Below are 16,690 nucleotides of genomic sequence, written 5' to 3' on the forward strand. Positions count from 1 at the left end.
GAACCATCAAGTGCTATGATGAAACTGGCTCTCATGAGGACCGCCACAGGAAAGGAAGACCCACAGTTACCTCTGCTGCAGAGGACAAGTTCATTAGAGTTAACTGCTGTTGACACTGATTTATTTAGAAGTCAATGCACACTTAACCAGTATGGCTACCACAGCATTCTGCAGCGATACGCCATCCTTTCTGGTTTGCGCTGGGTGGGACTATCACTTGTTTTTCAACAGGACAATGACCCAACACACCTCCAGGCTGTGTAAGGGCTATTTTACAAAGAAGAAGAGTGATGGAGTGCTGCATCAGATAACCTGGCCTCCACAATCCCCTGACCTCAACCTAATTGAGATGGTTTGGGATGAGTCGGACCGCAGAGTGAAGGAAAAGCAGCCAACAAGTGCTCAGCATATGTGGGAACTCCTTCAAGACTGTTGGAAAAGCATTATAGGTGAAGCTGGTTGAGAGAATGCCAAGCGTGTGTAAAGCTGTCATCAAGACAAAGGGTGGCTATTTGAAGAATCTCAAATACAAAATATATTTTGATTTAACACTTTTTTGGTTACTACCTGATTCCATATGTGTTATTTTATAGTTTTGATGTCTTCACTATTACTCTACAATGTAGAAAATAGTTAAAATAAAGAAAAACCCTTGAATGAGTAGGTGTTAAGATTTTTGACCGGTGGTGTATTTCATCACCCAAAATCTTGCCAAAGCATATTTTGTAGGAGGGGTTAATATGAATTCAAAATAATTTGACATGATTTAGATGAATCGGGGTCATGAACATACGGACTTTGAAATGAACAAGGGACAGGTTAAACGTAGGCTAAGTCTGGCATAAGCCACACTTTACAATAACTCTGTTGCGGTGGTCTTAGGTAGTCTCCGTATAGGTTATTCCCTCCATTGCGACACTGCTGCCCGGTTGAAGAGCTTGTGATCTCCATGCAACACCATGCGCCTTCAGAAAAGCACCCCTCAGCCTCAGAAGATGCTCTTCTGGAGGCATTCAGCCATAGAGTCATTATACCCTAATGTAGGCCTATTTGCCTACTAGACAAAAAGTGCAGCACATGCATGCAACTCATAATTCCAACATATTTGAACGTTTAATTCATCCTTCATTCAGTTCAGCCAGTCAGTATGTCATCCATTCAGTCATTTGTCTGAGTTGTAATAGGAACTACATCAAAGAAAATAGAACATATCCATTTGTTGAATAGGCTGTTGATAGTCTTGACCATTTGGGACCCCTTGGCTATTTCGCTCAGGACAGGTTATAGCCAAGACTTAATCGATATTTTGTTCTATCTCATTTATTGATATGGATATAGCCTCTGTGTGATGGGGTACAAGTGGAATTCGCAAATACAACAGTCAAAATGCCTAATATAAAGCCTAGAGTCTGTGCTCCCAAATACTGGAAAAAGTGTCATTCACCAGGTTACATGATCACCATTGTTAGCCCCACGCGGCTATAAAAATCAATTATGAAATTATTTGGCCATTAAATAGCACACAGCAGCATGGATTATTTAGACAGTGGAGTAGGCCTGGCCTAAATCATATTTACTTTATATTATGCAGCACAGGCGGTTATTGTAGACAAAGCTCTTCTGTGTCTTTTAAAGTATAATTCTCTACTGATATAACGTTGTTATCGAATGTCGTTCTAACACAAGCTCTAAACTGTTATTTTGGAAATTAAACCGGAAGCTGTAAAGCAACTCTAACATCAGGGCTAGAAGTGCTTGGTTGACTAGCTAACTTCGACTAGCTACGTTCGGTTCATGTCCTTTGCAGATGCCACATTCCTGACAAAAGTTTGTATGTATAAAAAAGATCTGTAACCGAGTAAAGGGAGACATAAAGTAAGAATTTATCTTGTAAATGTTCATTCATAGTCGTAACATAAGGTTTGTACGTTTTACAGATCTAATTGAACAGTTCCGTTTCATGTTTCACAATGGTTTTTCTTACGATCCTAACAATTTACGTATGGATTTTCTTACGATCCTAACAATACATACGTTCAACCTTTTGGCAGCTATCTGGCTCCATAGCGTTTCTTCAAGAATTGTGGCACTGACGGAATTGAAGAAGAGGTGAAGTGAGAGGATTTACTCCGCCCAAAATCTGTCTATGTGAGATAAGCCCTTTTTTTGTATGGAGGTCTATGCGAGAGTGTTAAATTATTTGATAGATTATAGGTTTTGTAATGTTTAGTCAGTTAAATGTACTGATATAAGAGGTTGCATGTGGCATTTTGTCAACTTTGAGAAAAACGACTTTGTTGTGCCTGTTGTTCACACGCGTACCTGCCCTCTCATTGGCTAGAATGACCTGACCTCACTTACCCTCACTCATTGAGGAAGTACTGTAGGGAAGATGACTGTTTATCTTATATGCATAGTCACTTTAACTATACATTCATGTACATACTACCTCAATTGGCTCGACCAACCAGTGCTCCCGCACATTGGCCAACCGGGCTATCTGCGTTGTCCCACCACCCGCCAACCCCTCTTTTTACGCTACTGCTACTTTCTGTTCATATATGCATAGTCACTTTAACCATACCTACATGTACATACTACCTCAATAAGCCTGACTAACCGGTGTCTGTATATAGCCTTGCTACTGTTATTTTCAAATGTCTTTTTACTGTTGTTTTATCTCTTTACTTACCTACACACACACTCACAAAAAAAACACACATGCCTTTTTTTCGCACTGTTGTTTAGAGCCTGTAAGTAAGCATTTCACTGTAAGGTGTACCTGTTGTATTCGGCGCACGTGACAAATAAACTTTGATTTGACTTGACAGAAATGTATGTTCTGTTTGAAAGTGATGGCGGGTGGGTAAAGATGAGCGTGAGAACGAATGGGCTACAATCGTAAGTGAAGTTGTGATAGAAACTAAGATATTCCTAGATTTGTTTATAGTAGGAGTCTTGGATCAATATTACCTGGGGGATCCGTTTGAAGTCACGAAGAGTAACGTATCATGGATGCGTAGAGTGAGGTGGCATATGTGAGAGTCACAAGAGCTGATCTTATTCAGATTTTCTGTGTGTCCGCGGAACGGAAGAAGCTTGCATTCTGCCTCCAAAAGATTTTTGAATGGAATGTTTTGTATATGTATTTCCAAAGCAGGGCGCCGGTCAAAGGGGTTATCTCTTGGGATGCAGATAATATACCTGAGGAAGTAGGTGAAGTGATTGGTGCAGGCCGACTGACATGTATGGTGGATGGAGTAAGGAAACCCACTTCATCCAAATGATTGTTTTTGATAAGTCTCTCCCTTCTCATGTAAAGCTTTATGACACACCATGTAAGCGCTTATGTGCACAAGCCCCTACAAAGATTTGGGCATGTATCAAGTGTATGCAGATGGGAAGAATATCAAATGTCAGATGAGGTTATATGCTGCAACTGTGGAGACTGCACCAGTGAATGTTTCTCGGCAATCAAGGGCTCCTGATATATTACTTGTGAAAAAGGTGGACTTCATAGCGTTTATTGCAATGGTCATAAACTTCACAGCACAAACAAAGAAGAAATCAGAGAAAATTGGAATCATTGTGAGTGCAGCAGAACGTTTTTTGGGACTCAGCCAAGGCGTTGCATAAAATTCTGCCAAAGGATGTTCTGCCCTCACAGGCCCCTGAGCCTGTGTCGGGATGTGACTCGAATTGGAATGTTTATTTTTGTATGAGGTCGTTTTTATCCCTCTCCTATAATGAATATGTTTTTATATAGTTTACCATCCATACAGTAGGTGGGGGCATTCACCTCTAATGCTTGTTTGCGGGCTGCCATAACACCATAGAAGTAGAAGTAGAAGAAGAAGCGCCGCCACTCGGCTATCTTCTTTGAGAAAGTGCATGTGCAAAACGTAAACAACGTGTGTTGCGTAATCTCACCCAATTTCCATTTTTCGTGCAAATGTCTGTAATCCGAATGAGAGTAGGCTACGACAAAACAACAGGCATTACCAGGTAGTAAGAACATTGTAAATGTATTATTTGTTCTATATTTTAATCGGTTGTAATCCTAAACACAGATACAATAGCTAGCTAACGTTAGCTAGCTAATTTAAAGGAACTACGTTAATTGCTAGCTAATAACTGGGGTAGCTAACTTCTCATCTAATGTGTAAAAACATTCCTAACATTCCGAAATGTCAATTCAGAGAACACAATGTAACGTTGAACGTTTGCAATTCAGAGTGTTGTTTGCATGCAACTACTATATACTTTAACGATCAAGCTAGTTAGCAGGGGAGTTAGGTTAGCAAATATTGATATCCGAAATTACCAGTGGTGGAAAAAAGTACCCAATGGTCATACTTGAGTAAAAGTAAAGATACCTTAATAGAAAATGACTCCAGTAAAAGTGAAAGTCACCCAGTAAAATACTACTTGAGTAAAAGTCTAAAAGTATCTGTTTTGAAATATTCTTAAGTATCAAAAGTACTAGTAAAAGTATAAATAATGTCAAATTCTGTATATTAAGCAAACCAGACAGCACCATTTTCTTTTATTTTTAAAGTTACGGATAGCCTGAGGCTATCTCCAACACTCAGACATTAATTTACAAATGAAGCATTTGTGTTTAGTGAGTCCTCCAGATCAGAAGCAGTACTAGGGATGACCTAGGGATGTTCTCTTGATAAGTGCGAATTTGATCTTTTTCCTCTCCTGCTAAGCATTCAAAATGTAACGAGTACTTTTGGGTATCCGGGAAATATATGGAGTAAAAAGTACAATATTGTCATTAGGATTGTAGTGAAGTAAAAGTTGTCAAAAATATAAATAGTAAAGTACAGATACCCCCAAAAACTTCTTAAGTAGTACTTTTTAAAGTATTTTTACATAAGTACTTTACACCACTAGAAATGACGTCATGAGCAGTGGACCCTATTTCACACTAGCTAGCAAGCTAGGGTTCCTGTCTTGACATTCAATACTTTTTTATTTTATTCAGACAACATATTGCTGTGCTTTCATATCATGAGTTTGTTGTTTGTAACGTTATCATGATTCCATGAGTTTGTTGTTTGTAACGTTATCATAATTCCATGATTTTGCAGCTGGTGAGATTATGGAGAATAACGATGATACCAAAGAAGACCCCCAGTCACAAGTCAAGAACTCAGTCAGCATGGAGAAGAACTGCTGCAACGAAGACACTTTCAGGTTTGGATGTCTCCTTGTGGTCATATGAGCTCCGGCTAACAACTTTGATTAGAGAACATGTTTTGTGCTTAAGGAGACACTGCACATTTAATTTGTTTATGGTCAATGGACACTGCACACCCAGAGTCATATTCAGCAATGCAGGCAGCATTGCATTTGAACTGACAAAGAACTGCACATGGTTGGATTGTTAGTTATCTGATATCTGTGCAGGCAATTAAAAAATGTCATTCTAGTGCATGCACACAGGCATACTATTTCCTTATTAGGTCTGTATTTCCCCCAGACAGAACACAGTTTAACCTCACATTGTCTGCCAGTGCCAGCACCCAATACAAAGCTGAGAGCATAATACATTAGTATTATTGTGATTAGGTTTGGCAGTGCATTGCATTCCCACACATATTAGAGAAATATTCCACGTCACTCTTTCGAAATCAGAGGAAAGTTCAGTAAAGCAGATGATTGGGCCCCAAAGTCTACCACTGACACTTTGTGTTTCTCTTTAAGCCTTGCTCAAAGTTTTGTCATTGTGGACTGGTGTTAAGCAAATTATTACAGACTAAGTTAACATTAAGGGGTTGTTTTCACATAGTGGGTCTCATGTGGCCCCTTCTTGATTCTGCTTAGCCCGTAATCCTTCTCAGTCTACTTCAGACCCTCCAAAAATATTCTCATGTCTCTCATTCACTTCCAGAGGCTGGATTTTATGTAAGGCATCATTGCTACGTCTAAAGTATACATTAGTCTTTAGATATGTCCTAGCTGCTCTTCTTCCACCTGTTATACCGTAAGGAATTCCAAGACAGGACCTTTGGTGAATCTGTAGCCATTTCTGTGCTTTTGTGACAGCAGGAATTCGGTATGGTCTTTCATATCAAATTCAGACTCTCACATGATGCCAAGGGGAAGTGCTGTGATTAGGGTCTCCCTTTGATGGATCTTGGAACAAGAAAGAATCACCAAGGACATACATCTGCAGTTAGACCACTGTAGAAGACCCTGCCTATGATCTCTGCAAATATTCAAGTATCCAAATCTCCATTAAAGGACAAACTAATGATCTGCAGTGAAATGTTCCCCTTGTAAACAAGGAAGAATCACCTGCCTTTCTGAACTGCTCATCGCAACAGTTTAGTTCTCCATATTTTCCTCCTCTCTTCCCGACACTGAGATTCCTTCCAGAAGATCACCCACAATGGATGAGATCCGCCGGGTGTTCGGTTCGCCCGGAGGCTCTGCCAACCTGTCCTCGGGCAGCCGCCAGCTGCTGCGCCAGCGCCTCGCCCAGCTCATGACCTGCGTGGATGACCTAGACCCCTCGCCCCAGCTCCAAGAGCAGATGGTAGGCAGCTTGGACAACACCTTCCTCATCTGTGGTAAAAGGGCCAACCGGCTCAAGAAAGAGAACTTCAGGTGGACATGATAGGCTTTGCAGGGTTCCTCTTTTATGTTCTCTTTGGCCCTATTTCAACTTGACTTCCACTTTCTCTGTCTTTATAACATCATATGATTTGTTTTTAATCAAAATGCAATGCATATGGTGCTTCGTTGCAAGGGTTTAGGTGATGAACACAAAGTATCGTAAGACTAGATACTAATGATTCTTCTTGACTAAAATGTACAGCAATGACTTCTCCATTTTAGTCCAATTTTGTCTGTCTTTATCTGAGTGCAGAGGGTCTGAGTTGGTGGAGAAGTTAGACATGTTTTTCATGTCTTGATTTTAAGGCTTTGGAGTGGACCCTTGTTTGATCAGCCTCTTGAGCTCAGAGCAGGCAGTGTGTGGCGGTCTCTTCCGTTCTGGATCGTAATCTCTGGCATGCTTATCTTTTTTGGGATTTGATAACACAAAATGCCCTTTTGTTAACAGAACTGAAAGGTTATGATGTTAGAACCATAGAGATCATAAGTCAATGTTCAGTGTTCAATTTATCCTGTGCTTAGGACATGGAAAGGGATTGGCTTAGTTTCTCGTCGAGAAGTGTTCTTCATTCACAGTATCTGAATTGATATAGGCTACGGTTAGAGATATGAATAGGCTTCATCAACCACCACTGTCCATTCAATACTGGCTAAACATGATGTTGTTGTGTAACTAAATACGCTTCTGAAAGTTGCAGTCCCATTTGTCAGGCTTTTGCTCAAATGAGTTTTGTGGAAAACTGCTGTGCAAGTGAATCATGATCTGCTGTACTCTCTCGCTTCCTCTCCCTTTCGTGCTGCCTCTTTCTTTTCCTCTCTCTTGCTTTCCATCGCCCTCTCTCTAACCACTCCCTCTCTTTCTCTCTCTCTCGATCCCTCCAGGCTTCACATGGTCACGTGGAATGTTGCTACAGCTGATCCTCCAGATGACATCAGCTCCTTGCTTCACCTGAACTCCCCAAAGACCCCAGACCTCTACGTGATTGGGTGGGGTTGCGGAGCTACTGCATGCTGATTGGATATTGATTAAGACACAGTACAATGGCATGACAGGAAAATATATATTTTTTTCTAAGTGGTATGGTGAAAATGCTTCAGTAAGTTTATTTGTATAATACTAATGATACAGGCAACAATTGTGTGTGTGTGTGTGTGTGTGTTTTATAGTCTCCAGGAGGTGTACTCTGCTCCTCACAGGTTCATCATAGACATGGCCGTTGAGGACTCCTGGAGCCATCTCTTCATGTCCAGCCTGGCACCACGAGGCTACCTGAAGGTACAACAGTGGGACAATATGACTTCATAACACTAATAATACCACTCCAGCACCATAGACCGGTTTTAACTAGTTTCATGCCACCAACTTTAGTCTGAGGCAACAGAAGAATGTGCTCCCAACATAGTTTGTCCTCAGTTTATTTTCACCTCCTTGTCTTTCAAAGTAATATCATTTGCTTGTTATGTGCCACTCTGCTTCCACACTTCTGATTCTGCCTTTTTGTCTTTCTCCAGGATACTTAAAGAGCCTGAAAATAGGCCAGGTTTAGATGAAGCGATCTCAGGGTGTCTGCTATCTTGTTGTGTTGCAGGTGTCCTCCATCCGCATGCAGGGCCTCCTACTGCTGTTATTCTCCAAACTGGCCCACGTTCCATTCATTAGAGACATCCAGGACACCTACTCTCGCACAGGCATCTCCGGCTACTGGGTAAGATCAGGCTCAGGGGATGTTATTAGTTATTATGACAGCTTATAGTGAGTGTTATAATGCACTAAAAGTGTCATAAATGCACCTATAAGGCATTGTGTGTGAGCCTCACGTAAAAAAGGGCTTTTCATAAATTTGATTGATTGACCTTGTGCCCAACAGGGGAATAAAGGCGGGGTGTCCATCCGCCTGTCTTTCTACGGCCACATGCTCTGCTTCCTCAACTGTCACCTGGCGGCACACATGCAGTACGCCTCGCAGCGCGTCGACGAGTTCGAGTACATCCTGGACACGCAGACCTTCGACCCCAAAAAGACACCGCAAATCCTCGACCACAAGTCAGTATACATTAAACGCAGTTGAGTGTGCGTTTTCCTATATTCACACAGTTGCTGCTTCGGTATTATAAATGGAGGAGCTTGACATCTGCTTGTGATATGATTTTAAGTACTACTGTGCTCTCTCTGTGTTGAATGTTCACAGTGGCCCCTCTCTCTCTCTCTCTCTCTCAGGCTGGTCTTTTGGTTTGGGGATTTGAACTTCCGCATCCAAGATCACGGCATGCATTTTTTGCGTAACTGCATCACCAGCCACAAGTTCAACTTGCTGTGGAGCAAAGACCAGGTCAGACTCATGAGGGATGCATTTGTTTTGCTTGGAGAATACAGTACTATACATAGATTGGAGAAGGGACCGTGGCTTTTCATTTTACACACGTACAGTTAGTTGTCTTGTTTTCATGCATGTAAGACATAGGATGTACAAATGGCACTCTGTTCACTTCATTGTGCACTACTTTTGACCAGGGCCCATAGGGCTCTGATCCAAAAGAAGTGCAAGTAGTGCACTATAAAGGGAATAGGGTGCTATTCGGGATGCCGCCATCGTATTTCCTGAGGATGTTGAATGTAATGCTTTTGTTGTCATTCCGTGTGGCTGTATCAGCTGACCATGATGAAGAAGACGGAGGCTCTCCTGCAGGAGTTTGACGAGGGACCTCTGGACTTTCAACCAACCTACAAATTCGACAGGTTCTCTGACTGCTATGACAGCAGGTAATGGCTGACGTGCAGTCATAGGCGTATGGGAACACTCGCACACATATCGAGTTATGCGTGCACAAACACAGTCACTGACACACACACTTTCTCTCCTGATGTGTATTACTCTTTGGCTCTATAAAGCATCACTCTTTCAGATTTGTCACTTTTGTGTAATCTTTTCTGCTTGCTTTTACTGAGCTGACTCCTGCTCTCCTTACAAGACACCATTTTTTCAAATGCTCAACTCTGCTCTCTTTTGACTTCACAGGCCCCACGGGACATGGCTTGGTTTCCAGTAAGCTGCTCAAAACACCCCTCTCTTAATGCCCCCCTAATCCCCCTTAAGCAGTATTCTGCTCCTGCACAATAAGCCCACTAAAACGGTTGCAAGGCAGTGACGGAAAGATTTTTGAAATGGAAAGTCAAAATGCCTCTCTCTCCCACAAAATGGTGCCTACAGAACCCCAGACCTTGCTCTCTCTTTGTGTGTGTGTATGCGCTTCTGGGGTTTTCTGCTGATGTGAATGCTGTGTGATAAATACCATAGTTGTCTACAGCTAACACAGTTGTCTCTAACAGTACATACGGTATATCAAAGTCGCTTTATTCTGCATATGAAGCCGGTGGAAAATTCCATTGAAGCGTATCAGCATTGTGCGGAGGTGGCTGCCATTCTCAGTGGACACAGTGTTCTGGATTTGTTAAGCCTAATTCATTTAACTCCCACAATACCATTCGCACTCATACGGAGAGAGAGGAGCTTTGCTAGCCGCCTGTACCGTTGGCTGTGTGGGCGTAAGCAGCTGTCAGTTTCTAACAGGCATGGTTACTAGCTATATACAGCACAACCTCCTTTCCTACTGCTTGGATTGTTCACTATATAGTTGTAATGAATCGCTATATGCAGAGCATTCGGAAAAGTATTCAGACCCCTTGACTTTTTCCACATTTTGTTACGTTACAGCCTTATTCTAAAATTGATTCATTCGTTTTTTTCCCCCTCATCAATCTACACACAATACCCCATAATGACAAAGCAAAAACAGTTTTTTAGAAATTTTAGCAAATTTATAAAATAATAAAAATGGATATCACATATACATAAGTATTCAGATGCTTTACTGAGTACTTTGTTGAAGCACCTTTGGCAGCGATTACAGCCTTGACTCTTCTTGGGTATGACGCTACAAGCTTGGCACACCTGTATTTGGGGAGTTTCTCCCATTATTCTCTGCAGATCTTCTCAAGCTCTGTCAGGTTGGATGGGGAGCGTTGCTGCACAGCTATTTTCAGGTCTCTCCAGAGATGTTCGATCGGGTTCAAGTCCGGGTTCTGGCTGGGCCACTCAAGGACATTCAGAGACTTGTCCTGAAGCCACTCCTGCATTGTCTTGGCTGTGTGCTTAGGGTCATTGTCCTATTGGAAGGTGAACCTTCGCCCCAGTCTGAGGTCCTGAGCGCTCTGGATCAGGTTTTTATCAAGGATCTCTCTGTACTTTGCACCATTCATCTTTCCCTCGATCCTGACTAGTCTCCCAGTCCCTACCGCTGAAAAACATCACCACAGCATGATGCTGCCACCATGCTTCATGGGACCTTTATATAGACATGCTGCCACCAAACTGTGGGACCTTTATATAGACAGGTGTGAGCCTTTCCAAATCATGTCCAATCAATTGAATTTACCACAGGTGGACTCCAATCAAGTTGTAGAAACTTCTCAAGGATGATCAATGGAAACAGGATGCACCTGAGCTCAATTTTGAGTCTCATAGCAAAGGGTCTGAATACTTATTTAAACAAGGTATTTCTGTTTTAAAAAATGTATACATTTGCAAAAATGTCTAAAACCCTGTTTTCGCTTTGTCATAATGGGGTATTGTGTGTGTATATTCATGAGGAAAACAATACATTTGATCAATTTTAGAATACGGCTGTAACGTAACAAAGTGTGTCAAAAGTAAAGGGGTCTGAATACTTTCCAATGCACTGTAGCTGTACAGTATGTATTCCTGTATGGGTGCACGTGTTTGTGTGTGCATCACCTTGCGTTTGTGTGTGTCAGTGTCGTTACTTACGGTCTCCACCGCTGTGCACTAATCAGTACAATAGAGAGGGCACTCACTGTATGAGTCACCCAGTGAGACAGAATGGAAAACTAATCCGCTATGAGAGACTACTAATGAGGAATATGAGAGGATACAAAGCAAGCACTGCGGAATCTGATCCATCATGTCGAGCAGACTGAAATAACACGGAGATGGAGGAAACGCTAAAGAAATCCAGCTACCTTATGAGATACCTCATCATACTTTCTCCATCTCTCTCATGCCATTCTCTCACAGGCTTTGTTCAAATATCCATACTAGCAGACTACTAGAATGATTCAATGTATTGGGCATGCATTCTAAGTGATATACTAGTTCATTTGGAACTCAGTCTTTCTGTTTCTCCACATCTTGTTTGTCTCTCGCTAAATCCCTTCGCTTGTCCGTTTGCCGGTTCCTCTCCATCTCTCCCATTCTGACTTAATCATTCTTTCTCTCGCTCTCTCACTAAATCCGTGTCTCTTCTCTCATCCGCCCGTCTGCCCAGTGGTAAGATGCGTAAGCCAGCCTGGACAGACCGGATCCTGTGGAGGGTGAAGCCTAAAGAGCCACCCCCAGAGGAGGAGAAGGACGAGGACAGGGACTCTGGTCTGGATGAGAAGAACACCAAGAAGAAGCAGGAGGAGGAGGAAGAGTTCCCTCTGAAACTCAAGCAGGACTCGTACACCAGCAACATGGAGTATGGCGTCAGCGACCACAAGCCTGTCATCGGCATCTTTACCTTGGAGGTGACTGAGACGGCAGCATTTCCAATTCCCGCATCTGAGACCGTATGAACAGTCTTAAGAGTAGCAGTGCTGATCTAAAATCAGTTCCTTCCTGTCCATATAATGTTATTCATTATGATCTAAGAGGCGACACTCACCGACCCAAGATCAGTACTCCTACTCTGAGGCGCTTTTTGAATACTGGCCCTGGACTGCTTTTCCAATGTGACTCTTTATAACGATACTGTATGATGCAAATATACTGCTTTATACTCCTTCACCCTCTAGCCAATCCTGACTACCTCTTCCCTCCATATTTTCTGTCGTTCCCTCCTGTCTATCCCCACACTGTAGTTGAGGAAGATGTACGAGACGCCGTTGGTGCGCGTGTGTGCTGAGGGTGAATGGAGCGCCGACTTTGACGCCATAGTGATCTACAGCCCCCTTCAGCCCTTCCCTTCTAGCGCCTGGGACTGGATAGGCCTCTACAAGGTCAGAGTCGGCTTAACCCTCTGATGTTCTTTTGAATCATAGAAGTATAGTCGATGTGTTCGTGTTTGTGTTCCAGGTGGGATTCACGAGTGTTTCGGACTACATTACCTACACATGGGTGAAGGATGACGAGGTCTCGTTTAATGACGAGCTCGCCCAGGTAATATGACTGCGTGCGTGTGTCTTTTGTGTTTGATGACATGGAGATGCTTGAATATGTTTCTGTGTTTACCCAGGTCTATGTGAGCAAGGATGAGATTCCGCTGCTGGGAGGGGAGTGCGTGCTCTGCTATTACTGCAGTACGCTCCAATGCATTGTGGGTATTAGCTCACCCTTTAAGGTAAGTGCAGGTTTACCGTAAGCCACCAAGAACAGTCCAGACATAGAGAATATACATACGCACACTCATGCATTCAGATACATTTTGGGACAGTTTTCTGGATGCAGCTTCAGCCTAGTCCTATAACTCCTGGACTAAAAATATTGGAGATTCTCCGTTTGAATGTAGAAATGTCTCCGTCTGATTTTAGGTACAAGAGTCCAAAGTGGCCGTTGAGGGAAGGTCTAGCACCGGAGAACATCGACGGCCTTGAAAAGGCCACAGCGAGTTAGGACCTGTGAGTGGACCAGACTTTATTGCTGGACCAAACATGCCCACTAACACTGTCTGTCCGTCTATGCTGTTACACATTTGACCTTTGGTGGCCTGTCTGCAAGCTGTGGTGCTGCTGAAGTCATGGAATGTTACTTAACTATAGGCCAGTGCACTTTGTTTTTAATGAATCATAACTGTTTCTGTCTTGTTCTCCACTGCCAGTTGTGGCGGCAACAGTAGCCTAGTGGTTATTTGAGTTCTGTTCAGATGTTGATCCCGCTTTTAAAATCAGTCGCAGAGAGAGATTGGCAGCGTCGTTTTAGGAAAGCTTGTGTTTTTGTTCCGTGTATTTATGCTTTTTTTGTGTGTTTTGTCTCTGGATTGATACAGAACTCATTGGACATTGTCAGATGTTCCAGGTAGGTTGTACAGAAGTTGAACATTAACCTCAGAGTCGTGGCTGTTTCACTTGAAAATTTGACCAATCATATAATGGTATCGTTAATACATGAACATGACATTGTTTTAAATAATGGTTCATACATTTACATTTTCCCTTTGCAAACTTAGTCCTCTGCTAAGAAAACGCTGTGTGCTATGCTGTGCTATGCCATTCCGAGAAAAATATTGCACAATTTGTTCTTGTTCACATTCTTGACCATGCCCTTTTTATAGATGTGCGTTACTGGTTTAGGTATTTATTGAAGTAATTTTGGTTCAAGTAAGTGTGGTTGGGGATGGAAAGTTATCTAAGAAAACAGTGGATTCAACAAGTGCCTCAATGTTAACAACCAGTAGATAACTGTTCAATGGATGCTTTGGTACAAAACGAATGGAATTCTTATTTGATTATTTATTGGTGCGTTTGAAAAGGATTTATTTGCTCTTATTCTTAAAAAATATGCACGTCTTTATTGTTCTGTACGGATCAACATTTAATCTATAGAACTTCTTGTACTTTTCTTTGACCAATTTCAGCATAAGCGAGACCTGTTTGCTTATTGAAAACGCTTGTACATTGACTTGTAAAGATTACTCAAGCCACTTCATTCTGTTTTTTACAGTATATTGACAATTAGGAGTGCTCTATTTTCTCAGTAACGTGGTAAATGAATGAAAACAAATGTTATACTGTAACCTATTTAAAGCTTAAATAAAAAATTCTAAATGATGATGCCTGTCATTTATCACTAGTCTGGAATAGAAATACAATAAGTCATTTTTAAACCTTTGATACAATGTAGTCTACACTGTTTTTATGTTATTGTAATAAGATTGTTTACTTTAATCTACAAACTATCGTCTTAGCTGGAAACAAGAACTATACATTTAATATAAAAAGAAAGCTTTTTTAAAACGTTTTATTAACGGGTATTTGGAAGATTTATGCTAGGATGATAATAATAATAACGGACATTAGGAACAACAATTCACAACAGTCTCTGAACATGAAAATGATCAAGTATTTGAAACCAGTCAACTGATTTACACTTAAGTCAAAGAGAGAAAAATATAAAAGCAAATAGTAAATAGTTCCAACAGTTATAAAGGGCTTTATAAAATAAATTGATTGATCAACTCATTGGCTTGAAGCAATGTTCCTTACAGTATAGAGTAAGTGCCATTTCCAGTTTGATCGCCAAACCAGTCCAGAAGCAATCAAGGTACATAGACATACAGGTTGACGTTTTACTTGTCTAAACACACAGACGCAGTGCACAACATGACATTGAGATTTCAGCTTGTGTTTGCACCACCTATAACATTTTTAAAATGGGAAGTTACATTTAGTGCGTTTTAGAATAGTACAATGTCACCTCTAGCCTATTCCAGAGTACTACTTATTGGGGTGGGTACTCCCAGCCATAAAAATAGGACTAGAATCTAAATAGATAGGATAGATCTAGGCCTACTTCTATGCTCCCAGCTCCTGTACAGCCCAGACAGTGCTCGAGGTGGGCCAGCAGCTCTCGGTGGTGCTGGTGGGGTACTGGGACACTAAGAAGCTCTCGTCCAGCTGGTCGACGACCTGAGAGGGGGAGGTGAAGCTCTCTTTGGACTGCTTCAGAGGTGCTGGGGGTCTGCTGTGAGCGCTGGCATTGTACAGGCAGGACAACTCCCTCTGCCCCTTCTCTGACTCGAGTTTGGCGAAGTGGTCCTTTGCTTTGCGTAACTCCTTCAACACCTTGTGGAGCTGTTGTTGTAAATACTGACAGTCTCGCTTCTCATCCTCCAGGTCTTTGGCGGACACCTGGATCCGCTGCTACAGAATCGTGATGCGTTGCTGCTCCTCATGCAGGCTCAGTAGGGATTTCTGCAGTAGATTCACCTCTACTAGGAGCTCAGCACACCTGATCTCCTTTTCCTCTAGTCGGGCCTGGAGCTCCTCCATCTCAGCCCACAGACGGCCCTCTCTGTCCCCAGAGCGGCGCTTCTCCTTCTGGACACTGCCGGATACTCAGCCTCTCCGCCTGGAACTGCTGCCTCACCTCTCCCACCTCTCTCTGCTTCTCCTCATACCTACACTGCAGCTCAGACAGTTGTCTCTGGGCTCTATTGACCTGCTCTCTCTGAGTTTCCAGCTCTTTCTTGGTCGTCATTAACAATATCTCATAGTGCTTCTGTATCTGCACTGACCTCTCTTCTGAATGGGTGTCTTTATGCTGCTGTGCGAGGGCCTGCTTGGCCTGGTTCAGCTGCTGTTCCAGCCCAAACACCCGGGCCAACACCACCTTCACATAGGCCTCTCTCTGCTGGTCGTAGGCCAGCCACTACTGGTTCTTTTCCAGGGCATCTCTGAGGTGGTCATGGCTCATTGCAGTACTGGTGGTGGACACCTGTCCATCTGATGGGCAGCTCTGCAACCCACCGCCAGCTCTACTACTCTCCAGCTCCTGCCACTTAGCAGACATGGACACCAGCTTGTTCTTAACATCCTCTGTCTCGGCTTGGAGTGACTGGAAGAGTCTTTTTCTCTGCTCCGCCTCCCTGACATAGTGGTCTATCTGGGCCTGAAGACCGGCCACTGTCTCACCCCCTGCCACATGTGGCTGCTGGCAAAGAGAGCAGATTTCCTGGTCCCTGGCCAGTAGCTGCTGAGCGTTCTTCTCCCGTAGTCTCCAGTGACAGGATTTTCGCTAATAAAAGCTTGTTATTTTCAGAATCTGGTGGTTCTTCTTTCTGACGAGACAGCTCATCCAATGACTTCCTGAGATATGCATTCTCCTTTCGGAGTTTACTGATCTCCATATTCTTTCTAGAGCAACACAGCCTTCCGCCTATTTTGTCGGCGAAGTTGTTTTTGTTGCTGGATGACATCGTTGCTAAGATAGCTAACGTTGGCTAGCTATCTAACGTTAGTAAATTGCCTCGCACAGATGTTGTTAGAATCCAAATGTACACTTCGCTG

General features: G+C 42.6%; 2 pseudogenes; one reads left to right on the top strand and one right to left on the bottom strand.

Moving 5' to 3' along the window:
- Nucleotides 1-3,842: 3,842 nt before the first annotated feature.
- LOC129832294 (inositol polyphosphate 5-phosphatase K-like) lies at nt 3,843-14,453 on the top strand (annotated as a pseudogene).
- Nucleotides 14,454-15,196: 743 nt separating this feature from the next.
- LOC129832295 (centrosomal protein of 55 kDa-like) lies at nt 15,197-16,599 on the bottom strand (annotated as a pseudogene).
- Between the last annotated feature and the right edge of the window lie 91 nt (nt 16,600-16,690).

The sequence above is a fragment of the Salvelinus fontinalis genome, chromosome 33 (assembly GCF_029448725.1).
Source record: "Salvelinus fontinalis isolate EN_2023a chromosome 33, ASM2944872v1, whole genome shotgun sequence".
NCBI lineage: Eukaryota > Metazoa > Chordata > Actinopteri > Salmoniformes > Salmonidae > Salvelinus > Salvelinus fontinalis.